The following is a 21,401-nucleotide window of genomic DNA, read 5'->3' on the forward strand; positions in this document are numbered from 1 at the left end:
CTCAGTCCCCTTTTCTGCGTCGCCGAGGGCGTGGCGATTACACCAGTGCTCCGGCGTTTGGCCCTGCCATGTAATTCCATGGGCTCTTCCCTGGATTCTTCTTCTATCTTTTGTCATTCAGGTACTTGGTCCTCCGGCGTCATGCTCCTCTCCGGCACATGTCGACTTCAGCAGGCTTCAGCAGGTGTACAGCCTGTGAGGGGCTCTTCCCTACTTCTGACCCCCACACTCTTTGCCTCTGCTGCCTTGGCCCTGACCACGGCTGGGTAGGTTGTACCACGTGCAACACACTGACGCCACGCACTGAAGAACAGGCTAGCTAGATGGAGGGAGCTCTTCAAAAGGTCGCCTCCAGAGGACTTGAAGAAGTTTGACAAACAAGAGATTGAGGCCCAAAGGAGGGCCGCTATTTTCCATCGCACCCCGTAAGGGTGACTCCTTCCTGAGGAAACGCCCAAGCGGGAGGAACCTCTCGGGTTCTTGTACCAGCATGCACACCAAGGCTAGTCCAGCTTCCGGCCTCGCGGCCGAGGGGTCGTCGGATCCCTCCGGTATCAGTGCTAAGGGACTGGAAGGTTCTTTTGCCGGGTCTGCACTCGAGGGGCAACGGCCTAGTACCGGCTCTATGTCCAAGGTGGCGCCTGCACGCAGCACTACCAGCGACAATGCCGAGGGCAATACGCCTTCCAGGCTTACACCTGAGGTGCCGGGTAGGCCTCATGCACTAACACCAAGAGTCTTGGGGGAGGCTGGTCCCAGGCGGCCATGCACCACGACTTTGGCATGTGGCATGCAGCTCGAGAAAATGGCTGCCGCGCCAGACAACATGGCCGCTCGTCCGATGCCACTCCTAGGAACAGACCAGGCGGGTGAATCAAGTGTCAAGGCGGGACTGGTGTCAACCAGGTACATTTGCCTTCAGTTTATCCATCAGCAGCGCAGGGCAGGTTCCTCCCGCAACCTAAACAGAGTGCGCTCCGGCCCCAGCACCCCCCAGCCACTCCGTCAATATCTCCTGCCTCCTCTTCTGCCTCCGAAGACAGGTTCTTCGAAAGGTTCTTGGTGCTGATGCAAGCCCCCCAGATGGGGGCCATCCAACGGGATGCTGTCAGGGACTTGCTCCCTCCGATCACTCCAGCGGCACCCATAGTTCAGTTTATTTGTTTGTATAGCGCACCAAATCCATAGGTATCTAGGCTTTTTCACTTGAATATACATAAATTGTTACAAACTGGTAGTAATATTGCCAGGAGCAATGAACACATACATAGGCAGACCAAGTGCTGTGCAAATCAAGGAAGGCAGCTGACTTGTGTTACAGATCATGTTGCATATCTTCACATTGAAGGTATATTAATATACAGTGTTATACAGTATTCTGAGCAGTTGTAGGAAGAGTTCTAGGGTGCTGCTTTCGGGGGCAGTTGCCTAGTGTTGTATATCTAGGCGAAGGTGCAGTGGCGTCATTAATTGCTCTGGGAAAAGAGCCAAGATTTTACCTTGTTTCTGAAGGACGGGAAGGTGGTTCGACTCTTACAGCAGGGGGTAGAGAATTCCAGGTCTTTGCTGCCAGCACTAGGAAGCTGGTCCCTCCTGCTGTGTGCAGCTTGAATTTGGGGGTATTGAGGCAGTGTGAGTAATTGGCTCTGGTAGGTCTAGAAGATTGCTTTCTATAGAATTTATTGACCAGGTACTTAGGGGCCGAGTTTGACAGACATTTGTGGGTGATCATTAAGGTTTGGAAAGTGATCCTATCTTGTTTTGGGAGCCATTTGGTATTTCGTCTGGCTTGAGAGATGTGATCAGAGCGAGGAATGTTTAGGGCCGTTCTGAGGGCATTGTTTTGCAACACTTGTAACTTGTTTAAGTTACGCTGGCTAGTGCCTAATTATAAAGTGTTAGAATAGTCCTATTTATAGCGAATGAGTGCTCTTGCCAATGTGATGCAACTGTTAGTGGACAAGAAGGGTCTACATGCGTTTATCAGTTTGGAAGTATATGCCATTGCTGAGGCTATTGCATTTACTTGTCTAGAAAGGGAGAGGATAGAATCCAGATAGACTCCTAGCGTTTTGGCATCCTTAGTCACTTTAATATTGTTCCCATCTATCCTAAAAGAGGTGTATTGGGGATCTAATTTATTGAGTCGTTGCCTGGAGCCGATGAGCAATAGCTTGGTTTTATCGTCATTGAGACAAGGACCATGCTTGGCCATCCATGCTTGAATTATGCTGTATATTTTATTAAGGAGTGTGGAATCTTTGTCATATGATCCTGAGAGAGTGATGAAAATGTGTGTATCATCCGCATCGTTTGTGTATGATACTCCCAGATCATCTGTGGTCAAACAGAAGTTTCGTGAATATGTTGTAAAGGGTTGGGGAGACACAGGAGCCCTGCAGTACTCCACATCTGATTGGAGATGGTTCTGATAAAGCTGACGCAGCAAACACCCTCATGGTTCTGTCTGAGAGAAAGCAATGAACCCAAGCAGCAGCTTTGGTAGAAAAGGAGGCGGCTGTAGTGAGATGAGTAGTTAGGATGTTGTGATCGACTAAATCGAAAGCTGCCGATAAGTTGAGCAAGAGGAGTATAACTGGTTTTCCGTTGTCTTTAGTTTCATCCATCTGGATTTTTAAATCCAGAAGGGCTGTCTCTGTGCTATGTCTAAATCCGGATTGCCGGAGGCCCAGAAATGTATTGGCTTCGAGATGGTTCTGTATTTGGATGTAGGCTGCCTTATCTAGTATTTTCAGAAGAACGGGCACAGTCGTTATAGGTCTATAATTTGTGGGAATACTAGGGTAGAGATTTGGTGTTTTGATGAGGCATGACGCAAGCGTCTTAGAGATTTTTAGGGACCGAGCACGAGGCAAATGCGGTGTTAATTAATGTGGTGATAAAAGAGAGCACGTTCCTTTTCCCCCTCCCTTATGATTGTGGCAGGTCAAATGTCACCTCGGCATCTAGATGGATTAAGGCTCGCTATGATGGTTTCAACCTCTTGGGAAGTGACTGGAGTGAATTCAAAGTGGTTGCAAGGTATGGAAGATGAGGAGTGGGGTTTGCTTGGTTTGTGAGGCGAGGAATGGTGTTTGCTTAGTTTGGCAGTTGATGCAAGGCTGAGTTTTTTCTACGGTTTTGGCTTGTAATGATGCAATTGTGGCTAAAAGTGCCTTTTGGATGTTGGCACACCAAAGGGCATCTTTATTGCACTAGTCTTGTGGGGATATAGGTGACTCAAGCTCTTTGAGGATGGTGAAGAGCTCTTTGGTACTGGACTTGTCATTTTCTATTATTGAAGGTTTCGCTTTTGGTTTTCAAGATGGCAGCTTTGTAGGCATTGGATGCAGGGTGGAAGTTTTCCTTATTATGAGCCGAGGGTTTTTTTCTCCAACTGGCCTCTGAGCATCGTTTAGTTTTGCGCAAGGCTTTCAGGTCGAGTGAGAACCATTTCTTTAACTGTGCAGGAGGCTTAGCTTTTCTAAGGTTGAGCGGAGCTAGTTGGTATAGGGCTTGGAGAAGGTTCTGGTTATATAGGTCCACTCACTTGGTAGTATCAGAGTCTAGGGTCTTGTGTGGGTTGGTGATGGGTAGGAGTAGTGGGAGTATCTTTTCTAGAGTGCTCGGACGGTTGTTTCTTGTTTAGGTGGGGGGAGCTCATTAGTCACTGGTTGGTGTTTGGCTAGTATCCTGGATCTCAAAGGATATGATGTGATGGTCCGACAGGTGCACGGCTCTGGCTCCACAGGCCCCAGCGCAGCCCCCGCTGCCCTTGCCGGCTACTTCGATTCCGGCTCCCCTGCCTTCCACAGCACAGGAAGTACCGCAGCAGCCTCTGGCTCCGGTCCTCACACCGCAGCATACAGCGCCCAGCACCCCTCCACCCTCTCTGGACCCTCCGAACGGACACACTAGTGGACACAGACAAGGAGGAGGACCCTGACACGCTGTTGTCAGCAAAGGCCTTCCACGACAGGATTACAGGTTTGGTGGAATATTTGGGCCTTCCTCAACCCGAGGTAGAGCAGCCCAAGGAGGGGGTTTTAGTAGAAGTCATCACCCTAAGACTTCCTACCAAGACGGGGATCCCGATGCAGAAGCACATTGTGGCACTGGCCAAGAAGGGGTGGCTCAAACCACACTCAGCCCAACCTAATTAGTGCCCCCATGTATAGACAGATGGAGGGGTATACGCTCTTGTTGTCGGCACACTCTCAACCGCACTCTTTGGTGATCGCTGCAGCGTCACTCTAAGCCTCATTCATTCTCGGCCACCTCGTCCTCTGCACTGCTAGGCAAGGAGGAGAAGATCTTGGAGGCGTATGGTAAAATGTTGTACTCCGCCTCCCTGCAACTGCGTCAATCCAATGCGGATGCCACGCTAGCAGCCGCTAACCAGAAGCTTTGGCAGGAAATAGCAGACTTCCTCCCAGACTATCCGGTGCAGAGTCATGCATGCTTCAAGGCGGGTCTAGAAGAAGCCAGGTTGGTAGCGCAGGGCATCATGGAGTCTTCTGTGGCCCACATCGATACATCTGGCTGGGCCATCTGCATTGTCATGGGCACGAGAAGGACGGCCTGGCTTCGGGCTACTAAGTTTAATCTCGTGGTCCAGGATCGCATATTGGACCTCTTTCACTCTACCACCGACGAGGAATTGGATATGAAAGAACAGCTGACAGACTGCAAAATCTTTATCCTGATGAAGGCCACGCCCAAGGCGTACAACCAGTCACATCAAAGGTCTGACAAGGGGCGGGCACTCGGCGGGTTCCGGGGATTCCAGGAACGGAGGTCGAGACAACCTGGCCCTTCGCAAAGGCAGCACCTATGCAAGCAATAAAAGGGGTGGGGAGCAAGGTATTCTTCCAGTCCTCCTCCTCAGTTGCAGGCTCAGAAGGAAAAAAGGCATGACACGTCACTTCGGGTCCACGTGTCTCCAGGGGGTGGCAGGCTTGCCTCTCACGCACATTTCAGGTGCCAGAACTTTGCAGATCCCTTGATCCTATCTGTAGTATCCAAAGGGTACCGCCTACCGATACCTCCCTCTCCTCTCTCCTCCCCTCCACTCCCACAGATTGGGGCAGCAACTCTGTTGGTGGAGATCCGGTTGCTCGTCGAGAGTGAGGCAGCGGAAGAAGTACCAGCCTCCCAGAGAGGATTAGGCTTCTATTCCAGGATGTTCGCCATACAGAAGAAGAACCAGGCTGGCCTGAGAGTTGTGTTGGACCTTTCCACCCTCAACATTTTCCTCCCGCTTCAGAAATTCAAGATGATTACGCCAGCACTCATTGCAGAGACACTGGACAGGGGAAACTGGATGTGCTCCCTGGATCTAAAGGCCGCCCACTTACACGTCCCAATTTGGCAGCCACATAGCTCCTTCATACGCTTCAAGATCATGGGCTGCCATTTCCAGTACAAGGTTCTACCCTTTGTCCTCAACTCAGCTTCCAGGGCTTTCGCCAGACCCATGAATGCGGTGGCAGCCCTTCTCAGGGCCAGGGCCACCATGTCTATCCGTACCTGGACGACTGGCTCGTCACGGTGAGATCCGCAGAGGGAGTTACCCACACTTCCTCCGAGCTTATGAACATGCTCCACGACCTGGGGTTTACTACCAACCTCAAGAAGTCTCTACTGCAGCCTCAACTTCCTGGGCCTCATCTGGGACACATGCTCCAAGAAGGTGTTTTCACTCGGAGGAGAAGATTGCGGCCAACAAGAGGGCCACAACGCACTTCCTTGCCAGGGCAGTGACCTTGGCTTGGTGGTACCAGTATTTGCTGGGTATCATGGCAGTGGTCCTTCTGGCTGTGCCACACACACGACTCCGGATGAGATTACAGCTGCACTTCGCAGCCTCGTGGAATCAGGAGAGGGGCCCCCAAGCAGAGCTGGTCAGCATACCGCCGTCTCTCCACTCAGACCTCACATGGTGGTCCAGGGACTGCAACCTGTGGACGGGCAAGCCTTTCCGGCATCCGCCTCTGCAGGTTACCATCACGGCTGACTCCTTCCTAGACGGCTGGGGAGCCACTCTGGACAGCCACAGCGTCCAGAGTCTGGACCTGGCAGGAGCAGGGGTCGCATATCAACTGGCTGGAGCTCAGGGCCATCTGGCTAGCCCTCAGAGCCTTCCTTCCGCTCATTGGGGTGGCAGAACTGTCCTCATCCAGACTGACAACTCCACCAGCATGTACCATGTCAACAAGCAGGGAGTACCAGGTCCCCTCCGCTGTGCAACCTAGCAGTCAGCATGTGGGAATGGGCCCTGGAAAACATCTACCTCACGAACGTCCCCCCGGGGGAGGCCAACTTCGAAGCGGACAGGTTCAGCAGACTGGGAGTGGGCAATTAAGAGTGGTAATTGAACGACCACATGCTGCAGGAGGTCTTCAATACATGAGGCCATCCTATGGTGGATCTATTTGCCTCCTGGAAGAACAGGAAGTGCCATCAGTTCGCGTCTTTGGCAAAACAGAAAGGTGATGGCTGGAAGGTTTTGAATCAATCATAACCACGGGCAAAGCTCTGGGCAACCCTCCAGACCATCTTTTTTCAGCCTGCTAAGCCATTACAGAAGGGGAAAAACCATATGCAAATCGGGCTTGGTCCTACCCCAAAAGGGGCAGTCCAGCCCGAACTGCTAGGTCACATCCTTTCTGCACGAAACCACAGGCATCCCCAGACATGTTTCAGCCTGGTTGGGCGTCATTAGTGAGTAGTAGCTTGGGTCTCTAAACCAGTTCGCGTCTCGGCAGGGACGGGGCCCCAGCTTCCTGGCCGACACTTTGCAGATTAAATGGGAGGGCATGACCGCCTATGCCTTTCCTCCCACACCCCTGATCCCAAGGGTACTCCGCAAGATAAAGGAAGCTTGTCACCTCAGCATTATCTTAATAGCTCCTTGGTGGCCGGCGAGACCGTGGTTCTCTCAACTGCTCAGCCTCACGGACAGACCATCCATTCACCTTCCAGAAGGGGGCAGGGTTCTTCACCCCGCTCTTCAGAAGTTGGCCCCTGCAGCGTGGTTCCTGAGCAGATCACCCTCAAGCACCTGAGCCTATCATGGGCTAACCTGCAGATCATCCAGGGCGCGAGGAGCAAGGCCACCAGGAGCCAATATAAGAGTAAATGGAGCAGGTTCTGTCACTGGGCGGACTCTAAGGAGATCGACCCCCTGAGGTGCACGCTGGACGAGGTGCTCTCCTTCTCGGCATACCTCACGCACTCAGGCGTACAGGTGGACACATGTCGCACTTATCTGGCAGCCATAGGGGCCTATAGAAATTCAGAGGAGGAGGTCTTCTCCTATTCCAACCCGATAGTTAAGAAACATCTGGCGGGCTTGTACAGGCTTTATTTGCCCATCAAAAAGCCACACCCCAGGTGGGACCTCAACGCAGTGTTGGGCACCTTGGCACACAAACCTATTTGTGCCAATGGTGTCCACGGACATCAGGCTGGTCACCATTAAGACGTCTCTGCTAGTACGACTCACCTTTGCGCGCAGGGTCAGCGAGATCCATGCTCTGGTGGCATCAGAACCCTATGCCACTTTCCACAGGGATAAGATGGTTCTGCGGACTCACCCGGCGTTCCTACCTAAGGTACCCTCTGCTTTCCAGCTAAACGAGGAAATAATCTTACCTACATTCTTCGCTGACCCCAAGGACGAGACTCTGAGAGTCTTGCACTGTCTGGATGTCAGACGCGCTCTGAAATTGTATGTGGACAGGACCAAGGGCTTCCGCAAGTCGGACGCACTTTTTGTCACCTTTGGGGGCTCCAGACCCGGTTATCAGGCATCCAAGGCTTCTATTGCATGGTGGAGGGTCACAGCCATCAAAGAGGCCTATGAGGGGCAGCACAAGCCGCTGCTAGCTAACATGCATCTCACGTTGTCAGAGCCAAGGCCACGGCCATCGCATTCCAGCGGCAGGTCATAAGCAGGGCGTCCATCTGGGTCACCCCTTCGGCTTTCTCCAAGCATTACTGTTTGGATGCCGGCTCTAAGTCAGACGCGGCCTTCCAACGGGCGGTTCTATGGAACTTTTTTGCTTATGGAGGGTCTCCTCTCTACCCTGGGGCTACATTCAGTTGTAATCGCCCATGCAGTATGAAGGAAAGGGGACGGGATTCATTACAAGTTACTCAATGTAGTGACTAACGTACTCTTAGTCCTTCGTCCCCTTTCCTCCATACGTCCCACCATCCTCCCACCCTAATAATACTGGTGTCCTTAGGCAATGTTAAATATTGTTGATGCGTCAATGGGGACTGAGGAGTGGTGCTGGTGGGCGGAGTCAGGCTAGCGCATGCTCCCAGGGCTGCACCCCTGTGCACTTCTAAATTTAAAGGGGAACGTGTTTTGTCTGGTGAAAAAGGTTCCGTCTCCCGTCCCTTGAAAGGGACGCCCATGCAGTATGGAGGAAAGAGGACCAAGAGTACATTAGTCACTATGGTGAGTAACTTGTAATTTATTATACAAGAACAGTTGGTCAGTAGACTAGTTCTACCTGCCTACATGAATCTAACTAATGGTTCTCACGCATCATTTCCATAATCAAGTTTGTGTGTAATATATATTTCTGAGGCTTGTGGAATCTGCTTAGATCCCATGCTGTGCATAGGCCGACATCTAGTGGAAGCTGCAGAGTATTACAGTTTGTTTTTCGAAACTCGAAAAGGGGCGTCAAACTAGGGCGTGCCAGTAATACTATCCCTAATGTGATGTCCACTGTACCCATGATCCCTTACGCGTGTAGGACCCTCAGATGTTTTTTCCGCCATACCGTGGGACGCATATTCAGCGAAGATCGAGGGAACCAGCCGTCGAAAACTACACGACGGACCTTGGGCCTTGGAAGGCTTCTGGCCTCGGCCCGGGCCTTGGAAGGCCTCTGACCTCGGCCCTGTACAAGTAGGGAGAGTGGGGGGGTGGTCATAACTTCCCACATTTATTTCCTACATATACACAGCCTGCTGCCAGATTTTCACATATGGAGAGTACTCCTTTCAAATTCTGCCCTAAGTGTAACAGGAAGTTTCCCTGGGTAGATAAGCACAATACGTGCAATTTGTGACTCCCAGGAGACCATCTTGAGGCTACGTGTCGAGCTTGTAAGCTCTTCAAGCCCAAAACACTTGAGGATCGCTCGACGAAGCGCTGGGACCACTATGCCAGGCAGCTAGAGGCCATGGACGTTGAAGGGTCGTTCAGCGATGGCAGCAACGCCTCCGTATCGGACGGCGAGGGCAGAGGGGTAACTTCATACACCCATGCGCAATCCCCCGACCTCGGAGGTTTGGCCAGCGGCCCAGTTTTGGGGACAACACCCAGCGGCAGAAGCACAACCCACACCACTTCCTCTAAACACATCTGCCCCAGCCGTGACTCGACACACGTGTCGAACGATTGGCAACGGAAGGCACCGAGAGAGCAGTCCAATGATTGTGTCCTCTGGGCGTTCCTGTTCGCGATCGCCACATGACAGACCAACCGTCCGCGGTTGAAAAAGGTGCTGTACTCCCAATAGTTCCAGAGGCTCGATCGTCAGAAGACGATTCCAACCTCTATGCTCCCAAGTCAAAGCGCGTAGCGTCTACTCCCGAGATTTGGCGCTCTCCATCTACTACCTCCGAACCTCGACGCGAAGCGTTGAAACCCTTAAAACCTCCGGAAAACATTCCTCTAGTCACGGGAAGGGGGATAAACAACACAAGAAACCTTCAGAACACCATAAGGAAAAACGGAAGGCTCCTAAAGTAATAGGGAAGTCCAAGGTCCCTGACACTACTCCTAAGAGTAAAATTGTCCCTCCCACTCCTCATGATATGGGCATGGATGAGGAACCAGAACAGGAGAGGTTTATTCCCAGTTCCACGGAATGGAACTCAGCTGATATTGATAGGGTGATGAGAAGGATGTCATTTTATGAGAAAGACCATAACTATTTTCATAGTTATGCTAACACCCCTGCTACCTCTGACCCTTTGGGCCTAAGGACTCTCAGACCCCTGCTAAAAGACTCCGCTCTGAGGTACACTCACAGAGTTTGGTCACAGACCCTTTTGTGGTTGAATCTTACCACCTCGAATCATACCAGACAGGGGTCTCTTATTATGGGGATGACGAGGACCAAGAGGAGGAGGAGGAGGATGATGAGGCTGAAGCCTACAATCTCGACTCCCCTATTCCTAAAGAACCTCCGGTGCATGATTCACTGGTAGATAACCAGCCACTCCTCAATGAGGTACTAGCTAAGGCAGCAGCCCATTTCCATATCGACACACATGGTGTGCAAGAAGATGGGGATTTTGCGGAAGAGATCCTAGGAGACAAAAGAGCCATTACCCTGGCTATTCCTTTATTAAAATCTATCCAACGTAGGATTGACCCCTCACTGGTAACACCAAATCTTGACTCGTGTGGTTAATCCACAAGTCGAAAAATTATTTCATGCTGCACCCTCTGATCCTATGTACATTAGGGGCCAATTAAAACCCGACTCCTTGGTAGTTACAACTACCAGAAAGAGGGCAGGTACACCTCCTTGCTTTTTCTGAAGCACCCCCGATAAAGAGAGCAAAAAAATATAATCTCTAGGTAGGAAAGTGGCTTCCACTTAAGCGCATCAGGCACGCATCGCCAACAGTGCCACTCTTTTGGCAAGCTATAACTGCCATCAATGGGAAGAGGTAGCTGCCTTAGTATCCTCCGCACCTGAGCCCCTAAAAGGACAGTTGGCCCAAATTGCAGCAGACGGAAGGTCCGTATCTGGATGCATCCTTAAAACACATTTTGATGCAGCAGATAATGCTGGAAGATTGATAGCAGAAGGCACAGTAATAAAACGCCATGCTTGGCTAAGGCAGTCGGGGTTCAAACCCGAGACCCAAGCCGCGCTTATAGACATGCCAGTAGAGCCGAATGTTCTGTTTGGCAAGGCAGTGGAAGAGGCACTAAAGACAGCTAAAGAGGAGTACGAGACCCTAAAATCTCTCGGCCAACTCACAAATAAACCCTTAGGTCAGAGGGGAAATAATAATTATTTTCGTCGCTTTCGCGGCCAAGGCTCCCAGAGGGGTTCCAACTACTACCAAAATCAAGGAACCTCAGGCGGCAACAATCAGTTCCAGACATCACAGGGATTCACCAGAGGCCAGGGCAGGGGCCGCACTAGGGATAGAGGCAGCCCCGCCAGAGGTGGTACGCCACCCAGTAAACAGTAACGTTCCGCTTCAGGTCCCCTCCCATGCATCCCCAGTAGGGGGGCGCATTTCCAGCTTCACCCACGCATGGGGGGGATCACTTCGGACAGATTGGTGCTGTCCACAGTGTCCGCAGGATACTGTATAGAACTACTAGCGCGCCCCCACGACCATCCTCCAAGACATAAGGTACACTCGTTGGAGCACCAGAAAATACTTCTCGAGGAGATTGCCACTCTACTTGCAAAGGAAGCCATAGAACTCGTCCCGGGCAACCAGGTAAACGGGGGTATTTATTCAACCTACTTCCTTGTGCCAAAGAAAGATCTAACAATGCACCCAGTATTAGATTTGCACCCTGCAAACAAGTATGTCGAGCCACAAAAATTCTGCATGACTACACTCCGAGGTAATCCCCCTACTAAAAAAGGGGGATTACATGGCAACATTGGATATGAAAGATGCCTATTTTCATATTTCAATGATCCCAGCGCACAGAAGATTCTTGCGTTTCAAAATAAACAACCAGCACTACCAGTTCAAGGTACTGCCCTTTGGTATAGCTTCGGCTCCAAGGGTATGCACCAAGGTACTGGCGGTGGTGGCGGCGCACCTATGCAAGTAGGCAATCCGAGTGTACCCTTACCTGGACGACTGGCTCATCACAGGGGAAACACCCGTAATTTGCAGACTAAACATTCAAAGAACAATCGACCGCCTCTTCCAAGTGGGCTTCTCGATCAACGAGAAAAAATCAAGCCAGGTGCCAAGCACCTCAAAACAGTTCCTAGGGCTGTCCTAAAGACCCAAGAGGGGTTGGCCTTTCCATCAGAGGAAAGAATTCAGAATCTGTTGCTGCATATTTCTCAATATCAGTCCGGTCGCCCAACAAGGGTGCACTAAGCAATGCGTTTGCTAGGCATGATGGCATCTTGCATCTTTTGTTCCCCACGGGCGCCTCCGACCCATGCAGGAATGGTTGGTGAAACAGTGGTCTCAAGCAAGTTGTCAGTGGGACGATCTAGTGGTCATTTCGCCAACACTAGTACAGAGTCTTCACTGGTGGACAAGAGAGAATCTTACAAAGGGGAAACCCTTCTATGATCCAGAGATACAGGCCGTTGTCACAACAGATTCCTCCCTGTCGGGGTGGGGAGCCCACTACCTGCACCATACAGCTCAGGGTCTCTGGTCTCACACAGTGGCTCAGAACCACATCAATCTGCTAGAACTTCTGGCAGTCTTCAGAGCGCTCCGGGCATTCAAACCCCTCCTATCCAACCTGTCAGTGCAAATCCTAACCGACAGCACGGCGGCAATTTTTTACTTAAACAAACAAGGGAGCACTCGTTCGCCAAATCTGTCCAAGCTTGCACAGAACATTTGGATATGGGCACTCAAACGGAAGATTTACCTGTCATCCCAACATGTCCCAGGGGATCTCAACTCGCTAGCAGATTCTCTGAGCAGGGATCCCCTCCCAGAAGAACACGAGTGGACACTACACAAAGAAGTCGTAGGAGACCTCTTCTCTGAGTGGGGATTCCCCACTATAGACCTATTCGCCACAATCGAAAACAGGCAATACCCAGACTTCGCATCCAGGTTTCCCCAGCCAGGCTCCAAAGGGAACACCCTATGGAAGAATTGGACAGGGATGTTTGCCTACGCTTTTCCACCAACCCCTCTGATGAGGAAGGTGGTGAACAAGATCCACAGGGAACTGATGATGCTCATACTGGTTGCTCCTATGTGGGCGAGACGACCATGGTATCCACACCTACGCAAACTGGCAGTGTGCGACCCCCATCAAACTCCTGTGCCGGTACAACCTACTCTCCCAGCACGAGGGGCTAACAGTGCATCCTCAGCCCAACTCAATGAACTTGGCAGCATGGCTCCTGAAGTCATAGAGTTTGGACTTCTCAATTTATCCCAGAGATGTATGGATATCTTGAGAGTCAAGAAAACCTAACACAAGACACTGTTACTATGACAAATGGAAACGATTCGTTATTTGGTGCCAGAATAAGCAAATCAACCCAGTTGATTGTACTCCTTCTAATATTGTCTCCTACATGCTCCACCTATTGGATGCAGGGTTAGTATTTAACTCACTTAAAGTGCACCTGGCAGCTTTATCAGCCTACACCACTTCCCATAACAAGGTGTCATGGTGGAATGTGCCAGTTGTCAAAGCATTTATGGAAGGGGTAAAGAGACTCCACCCTCCAATTTCTAACCCACCACCACGCTGGGACCTTAATGTGGTACTTGCTAAACTCATTGCTAAGCCCCCCCACCTTTGAGACCATGCACAAATCTAATCTCAAACACTTGACTTATAAAACTGCCTTCTTAGTAGCCATCACATCCATAAGAAGGGTCAGTGAAATTCAGGCTCTGTCCGTGCAGGATCCTTTCTTTTCTGTTCATAAGGATAAACTGGTTTTACGCACTCACCCTAAGTTCTCACCTAAGTTCATTTTCAAATTCCATGTTAACCAGTCCGTTGAGCTACCAGCCTTCTTCCAGGAACCGAAAAGCTCTGCTGAGGTGAAACTCCACACACTAGATGTGAGGAGGGCGGTCCTCTACTATGTAGACAAGACCAGGCCGCTAAGAAAGACAGATCAACTGTGCGTCTCCATAGCTCCACGTAGAGAGGGAGATCGCATCTCTAAGAATGCCATCTCTAAGTGGATAGTCGGATGTATTCAACTGTGCTATTCCCTTTCAGATAAAACACTGCCTTTTACACAGAGGGCCCACTCTACAAGAGGTACTGGAGCCACTCTGGCTTTCATTGAAAATGTACCCATTGACTCCATTTGCAAAGCAGCTACATGGAGCTCTATTCACACCTTTACTTAGCACTACTGCATTGACACTCATTCCAAGACAGATACTCAGGTGGTACAAGCGGTTCTAAGACATTTGTTCGCTCATGACCCTTCTCACATCCCACCTCCTTCTTCTAACTCGCTAATCTATGAAAAGCATGTGATCTAAGCAGATTCCACAAGCCTCCGAAGGGATACATTACTCACCGTAATTGCATTTCTGATGCTTATATCTGCTTAGATTCACATGCGCCCGCCCTCCCTCCCCTCTGAGAGAAGGCGCATGAATGCTTGTAGTCTTACCTATCTTATCTGCTTGGATAGTCTGTACTCGAGCTACTCCTCATGCTACCTCATGTCAGAAAAAATACAATCTGAGGGTCCTACACGCGTGAGAGATCATGGGTACAGTGGACGTCACACTAGGGATAGTATTACTGGCACGCCCTAGTTCGACGCCCCTTTTCGAGTTTCGAAGAACAAACTGTAATAGTCCGCAGCTTCCACTAGATGTCGGCCTATGTACAGCATGTGAATCTAAGCAGATACAAGCATCTAATACGATTACGGTGAGTAATGTATCATATTCAATGAAAAAACTTTGTTAAGGGGACGTTGTGGTTAAGTTTCACTAATAAAAACCTTTGAAATTCACTGAAAAAACTTTGTTAAAGTCTTAGCAGTGCACGGTGGTGGCACGAGTTATGGTTGCTTAGCTTACCATAACTTGAGAATTTCTGAGGTTTTACGGTTTTACTTGTAACCATAACGTCCCTTTTAACAATGTTTTTTTTCACTGAATTTCATGGGTTTTTACCAGTGCATGCTATTTTCCTACAACTTAATAATATCATACTTACCACAATATAGCAACACTTCTGTCCAATTTACAATGTTTCACCTTAAAACTCTGCCATTTCCCACCTTCTAGCAAAATTTTTAACTCTTGTATACACTTTTTGCAACTTTCTCCGCTGTTTTTTGCATCTGTCGACATCCGCAAATGTCTGATATCATCACAGACCTTACGGACAGTGCCACGTGACCATGCGCTCACACGCAGCATGATGATGTGTCTGCGAAGGCGTCCGCATTTCGGAATCGGGTCCATGCTTGGATGACTGTTTGGAACTGCATTTTGCGACTGATCTAGGAACTTTCAAGCTCAAAATGTACCCTTGCACAGCTCCTATACCTATACTTACTCATTATCAATTAACAATCTAGTGCAAAGCACATACTTGGAAGAATATTAGTAAAACTGCTATTTCTCTTAAAAATGGCATCCAATATTGCCCTCCCTCATCCCCAAGAGCCACCACCACCACCAGCTGGAGGACCTACACAACAGAAAGCACAGTACTCCCAAAGACAATGAAGAGAACCAAGAAGATGAGGTAGAGGACATGCCTACCTCTAGTACCCAGAGAGAATCATGGGTGTGGCAGTTCTTTACCACTGTTGGGAGTGTACCAAAGGCTTAAGATACCAAAGTGAAATGCACAAAGCGGGAACCCGGGGTGCTAAAAAATGTTTGTCCTACAGCGGAACCCCGCTGTAGGAAGGATAATCCTTTTCCAAGATTGCCACCATGGGAAGAGAAGGCGGTGCCCCGTACAGAGCCCCTCTTCCCTTTCTATGGCAGCCTGCAGAACCCTATGGCCATATTACCAGAAGCACATTTGTTTTCCCTTTCAAACATATCCTACTTTTGAATAGCTTTACCACACAGCCGGTCCCAGGTGGCCACTTTAACACCATTTTACGTCCCTTGCGGTCATGGCCAGTAACCAGATTGTCCGTGTCATGGCCTTATGCCATGACCCAGACAATCTGGCTACTGCCCACGCCCACAGGCTATACCTCACCAAAGGTATATGATTATTTTTTGTACCTACATTATAACACAAATAAAACATGGGCACATTTGCAAACCATGCTTTAATGGCCTTGCCAATGCTCCTCACGAGTTTGCTCGAAATCCGCCCATTTTTATTTTCTCCAAAAGTGTCAAAATGTATGTACATACAATAGTCATATAACTTTAGCCCCCACTTGACAAAATCCATTCAGTCTTTACACAAACATTGAAGGTTGGGTCTATAATCTTTCTCAAAACCTTTGTCCACATTCGTCAAATAGCAACAAAGTTATAAGCCATCTAAAAATGTTGAGACCCCCCTCTAATTTCGTCTCCTCTTGAGAAAATCCCACCAAACTTATAGAAAACCATTTATATCTAGATCCAAAATCGTTTTGTCAAATGTCGTGCAGATTCATCAAATGACACCACATTTATATGCCTTTACAATATTTTGGGACCCCCCTTCTAATTTTGCCCCCTTTTGACACAATCCCACAAAACATTGCAGAACCATTCAGGAGTAGGTCTAGAATAAAATTCCAAAAGTACATGCAGTTTCATTGCGTGGCGCTAAAGTTATAAGCCATCCAAAATCTGCTTTTTTCCCAACCCTATAATGCAGAAATAGGTACTGATGTCCTAGGACACCACAGGACCGGGACATCTGGAGTGTTTGCAGACTGTCGGTGGTAAAACAACCCGTTTCTTGGCTTCTTATGGCCATATCCCATCCCATACTCACCGCCCACCTCACCATACTTTGCAAAATAATTTGGTGTGTCCCATATACTTTTTTTGCAAAGTTTGGTGAGGATTCGTCCAGGGGGAGCAAAGTTATAAACCGCCCAAAAAAGCATAGATTTTTTCCAGTATCAAAACAAGTACGGTATCGGTGAAAAGTTACTTGCACAAATAGCATTCATAAATATATATTCGATCAACTTGGTTCCCCTGTAAAATGTGGGGATGTGAATCTATTGGCTACATGCAGGTTATTTAAATGTAGGCAGGAACAAGTGATATATAGCTCCTACAGTTTTAGATGAGAAAAAAAAAATTCTCAATGTTTGTGCACTGTTCTATGAACATGTGTGTAGTCATCTCTGAATATGTATGTGCAGTTTCCATCTGTAGATGTTTGCAACATTCATTCTATATATGTGTGCAACCATCAATCTATATTCCTATTAGTCTTCATCTCTCCAAGTTTGAGCTGTAGATGTACTATTCTCCAGCAAAATGTAGCATGTTAAAACACCCTTTCCCCTGTAGCATTACACATGGGTCTGCTTGTGCCCTTAAAATAAGGGACTGCAGGGTTTTGACACTTTGCAAAAATTTTTATCACTATAAACAATTCTTTGTGCTTATTTCTGTTGCCCAAACATATACTTTGACTCAGATCACACTGCCTGCACCTTTTTGCATGATATCACATTAGACAATTGTATATCGTGACTTTCACTTTGACCTGTGTGATTCTATGTCAGTGCAAGCCAAGGATTCTGTTTAATGGTGCTTAATTTTAATATTATGCATTTAAGTTGCACCAAAATGCTGTCTGTCTTAAAGTGTGCCTCTCAATACACAAACTCATTAGATTTGAAAGAAATGCCATCTCACTGGGTATACAATGTAAATCGGAGCCACGGGGCATTTTATCTATTACTGCACGTGGGTCTTTCTCATATCAGGATTTCCCTTTAATTCCCAGCCCCATTGAGTGTCAGAATGTTACCATGGTTACTGTATAGAGACATTTTGGGTTCTACTTAAATTTCAAATTTGACTTCTCGTTTTGGGGACATAGCTTAGACCCTCAAGCTGGAGTTGCTGCATCAGCAAGGTGCCTTTTCTATGGTCTGTTTGTAAATGAATCTCCAATATATGGCTAGCTCATCTCTCTGAAAGGGCTTCTGTTCCTTTCTCTAGCTTGCCTGGAACTCAATCATCCAGATGGTGTCAACTCTCCAGCCATCTACTCCCATTTGTATCAAAGAATATGCTTCACTATTAATCTCGGAATATGAATCCTCTCAATTGTATGCAATTTCATATCTTTGGCTCCTCCCCTGAGCTTGGGAATGAGGTGTGGCTTTTACCAGTCCCATGACTACAAAGGTGGGAGGGAATTTTCACTCTTCATGTTATGTAGATGTGTCTTTGTATGTAATTAACTCTAAATGTGAACGTGCATGTTAAATGAAATATAGATCACTATAATCTGTAAAACTGAATGCCCAATTAAAGACGCAGAATGTTGCTGTGCATGAAATATTGTCAGAGAGGTATTTTTCCTATTGCCGTGTTTTTTCATTACGCCCTAGGCACATTTTATATGGGTTGGAAGCTATACTTTCTACCTATGATTTGCAATTAATCTCATGTTTCTAAAACCTTCCCCCACAGAGATGTTGTTTTAATGATAACATTTTTATTTAAAATGCCGTACATTTGTTTTCTATTCAGCTTTGAAAGTAAAGAAATGCTGAATTGGGCCTGCAGATGGCACTGATGGTGCATGAGAAATGGGCTTGTTTCCATTTTACTGACATAGGAAGCTAATATATGCTTTTCCCTTGGAGTAAACATGGGGCCTCATTACAAGTTGTGTGGTATCTCTGTGGTAAATCCTGGAAGTTAACACCAAATGAATTTACTGTTAGCGCCACTTGGTCCGGCAGAATTACCGCTGGACTACAATTGGTGGTGTGGCGGTGTTAGTCCCCATTTATAGAGTCCATAGGACTCTGTGGGGATTTCGGTGGAATTACAACTGGTAGTAATTCTGCTGAAATTTTAGTTTTATGGCGCTAAGGTGGTGGAATTCCTCCACCATACCTCCAAACCCATAGTTTGGTGGTGCAGTACTGCATTACCACAGTTTTTAGCCACACTGCCAAACTCGTGAGGCTCATGGTTTTATGATTTAGACCTGGAAAAATTAGTTTGAAAAAGCCTTGTTGGATAGGTGATCCTCGCTTGATGTATACAATGCCTTTAACATGTGATTTTAGCTTAATGGATTTTATGAGATGAAAGGCCTGAAACGATAAATGTGACGGGTCCCTTTTGTAGCTACACATTAGCCAGCCATATGTAAATATTCACATGCTGAATGTGTAAACTAGTTTCAGCACAATATATCATAGCTTGTGTGGCCTTGTGTTTTGTATTATGAATTCCTGAACTGGGATTGAGCTCTAGGAAGGTGAATTTTTGGTCAGTTCAGGTTCCTTCCAGCAGTATGTTTGAGCAAGTCCCATTTTACTTAAATAAATCGAAGCATTATTCCAGTGAAAACAGGACAAAAGGCAATGGTACTATGAATGAGACTTCAGTTTTGGTTAACAAAATAGATGGCAAATAATAATTTGAAAACAAATCTGATTCCTTTAATAAACAAGTGCAATTTCTTCGCTGTTCGGGACCAAGGACACCACTGTGATGAAATCCCTGACTTTTTCATTTATTTTCTCCAATACATGTTCTGCAGCATATTGATGTGGCTGCACTCCAAAATTCTGGGGCTTGTCTTTTACCTGGGGCACAGTTCAGACTTCCTGTGCATCTTTCTACACATCTTTACCATTAAAAAGTCTCTGTAATCGGCCTCAGAAATTGTTGCAACCTGAAATTCACTTTTACTCTTTTGAAACATGTTCTTGGACGTGTGTGCATTTATTACGTTTCGCAATTTATAGGGGCATGCCTTTTCATTATGGTATTTAGCAAAATGCGCAATGTAATAGGAGCATACATTTGTGAATGGCGCCCCTCACTATTTCAGAAAGGCTTTTCTTTTGTCAGTTCACTTCTAGGAAATAATCTATGCTGTATCTCTTTCTAGAGAGTCTGTGCATGCATGGTTAAACATGAATGCGATCGTAGCAGATATGCTGCTTATTTTTCAGGCATGCTTTTGAACAAGTCTCCCTGTTGAATCATCGCCAGAAACACCTGCTCCAGACCTTAAGCAAATGATGGAAGCTATGACAAGAGGGTTTGCAGCCGTTCATGAAAAACTGGGTGACATAACAGCAAGTGTCTCATTCATGCGCTCCCAGCTCGCTAAAGAGGTCCAGCATATTAATGAGGCAGAGGAAAGAATAGGTGCGACTGAGGATAATGTACAATCACTCCAGGCGGCTGTGGTCTCCCTAACTAAGGACTTGAAACGGGTCAAACACAAATGCAATGATTTGGAATCTCGCTCGAGGAGAAAAAACATATGCATCGTGAGGGTCCCGAAAGATGCGTTGTCGGGGGAGGGGGTATGGAGCTCCTGTAGGAGCGCCTGCTTAAGGAGCTCCTAGATGATCCACAACTTTTGCCGTACTTTGTGGTGGAACGAGCACACCGTGCACTCACCCCTAGACTTCAGCCCAGTGACTTCCCTCGCCCGATCATAGACAGAATCCTAAGCTACCGTGACGGGAACCACATACTCCGGCTGGCCAGGGACAAGAAAGGACTACGACTTGGATCCCAAACTGTTCAAATCTTTCCTGACTTCTCTGTTTCAGTCCAACAAGAAAGTCTTCTTTTTACTGGGAATAAAAAAAATATTGAGAGACCGCAATATCAAATACGCTATGATATTTCCTGCCCGTTTGTTCAAATTTCGTGGGAAGTTATCCATTATTACTGTCCCAGAAGAAGCAGCACAATTTATTGATTCCCAGATTCCGGCTGATAATCCTGAGGGCGGGCCCCCAAGAGCAACAGCTGAAAAATTCCTATATTTGAATGAAGTCTCCTACATTTCTTGTGCGAAATACACGTGTTTGTTCTGCCACAATTTTTTCAATATGCTTATAGTAACATGTTTGATGCCGATACGGTGACAGTTTACCTCTTAGCAACTGCTGTGTATTTTTTTAAGTTCATTGGTCCGCCCAGTAGATGTTCATGGGCCGACAGGGGTTGGGATGCGGGGGAGGTCTGTACACAGTTTGTTGTGGGGGGCAGTGAGGGTGGGGGAGAGGGATGGGATTCCAGTTGGGTATTGGGGCTGTTTTTACATTACATCATTTATTTAGCGCGCTGTGGACCCTGACGCATTAAGGCGCTGACAGTTGGGACGGAAAACACAAAACATCAGGGCAGTTAAGTATAGAAGCATGGTGCTCACATCAGTTGAAAAGTGAATGTGTAAGTGGTAAGAGGAAGCTAAGGACTGTCCACCGGATCTCGGATCTCTACCGTTGACTTTATCAGTGATGTATTCCTGCAAGTAGAGAGGCATTAAACCTTGTCTACATTTAAATGTCATAACTAAGACTCTAAACTTAACTCGTGTTCCAACAGTGAGCCAACGGAGCGACATCCTTGCTTCTGAAACGTGATCTCTACGAGTCAATCCCAGAACCACTCTTAACGCTCTATTTTGTATAGTTTGCGGTCTTTGAGTGTCGCGCTTACTAATACTCACCAATAGGCTGCCACAATAGTCCATCTTGGCGCCTATGATG

At 47.7% G+C, this 21,401-nt stretch overlaps 1 protein-coding gene across 1 annotated transcript in view; it reads left to right on the forward strand.

Moving 5' to 3' along the window:
- Positions 1–21,401, forward strand: part of SETD1B (SET domain containing 1B, histone lysine methyltransferase) — a 993,120-nt gene that overhangs the window by 930,558 nt on the left and 41,161 nt on the right. The window lies entirely within an intron of this gene.

The sequence above is a fragment of the Ambystoma mexicanum genome, chromosome 10, assembly GCF_040938575.1.
Source record: "Ambystoma mexicanum isolate Mex_15411 chromosome 10, UKY_AmexF1_1, whole genome shotgun sequence".
NCBI lineage: Eukaryota > Metazoa > Chordata > Amphibia > Caudata > Ambystomatidae > Ambystoma > Ambystoma mexicanum.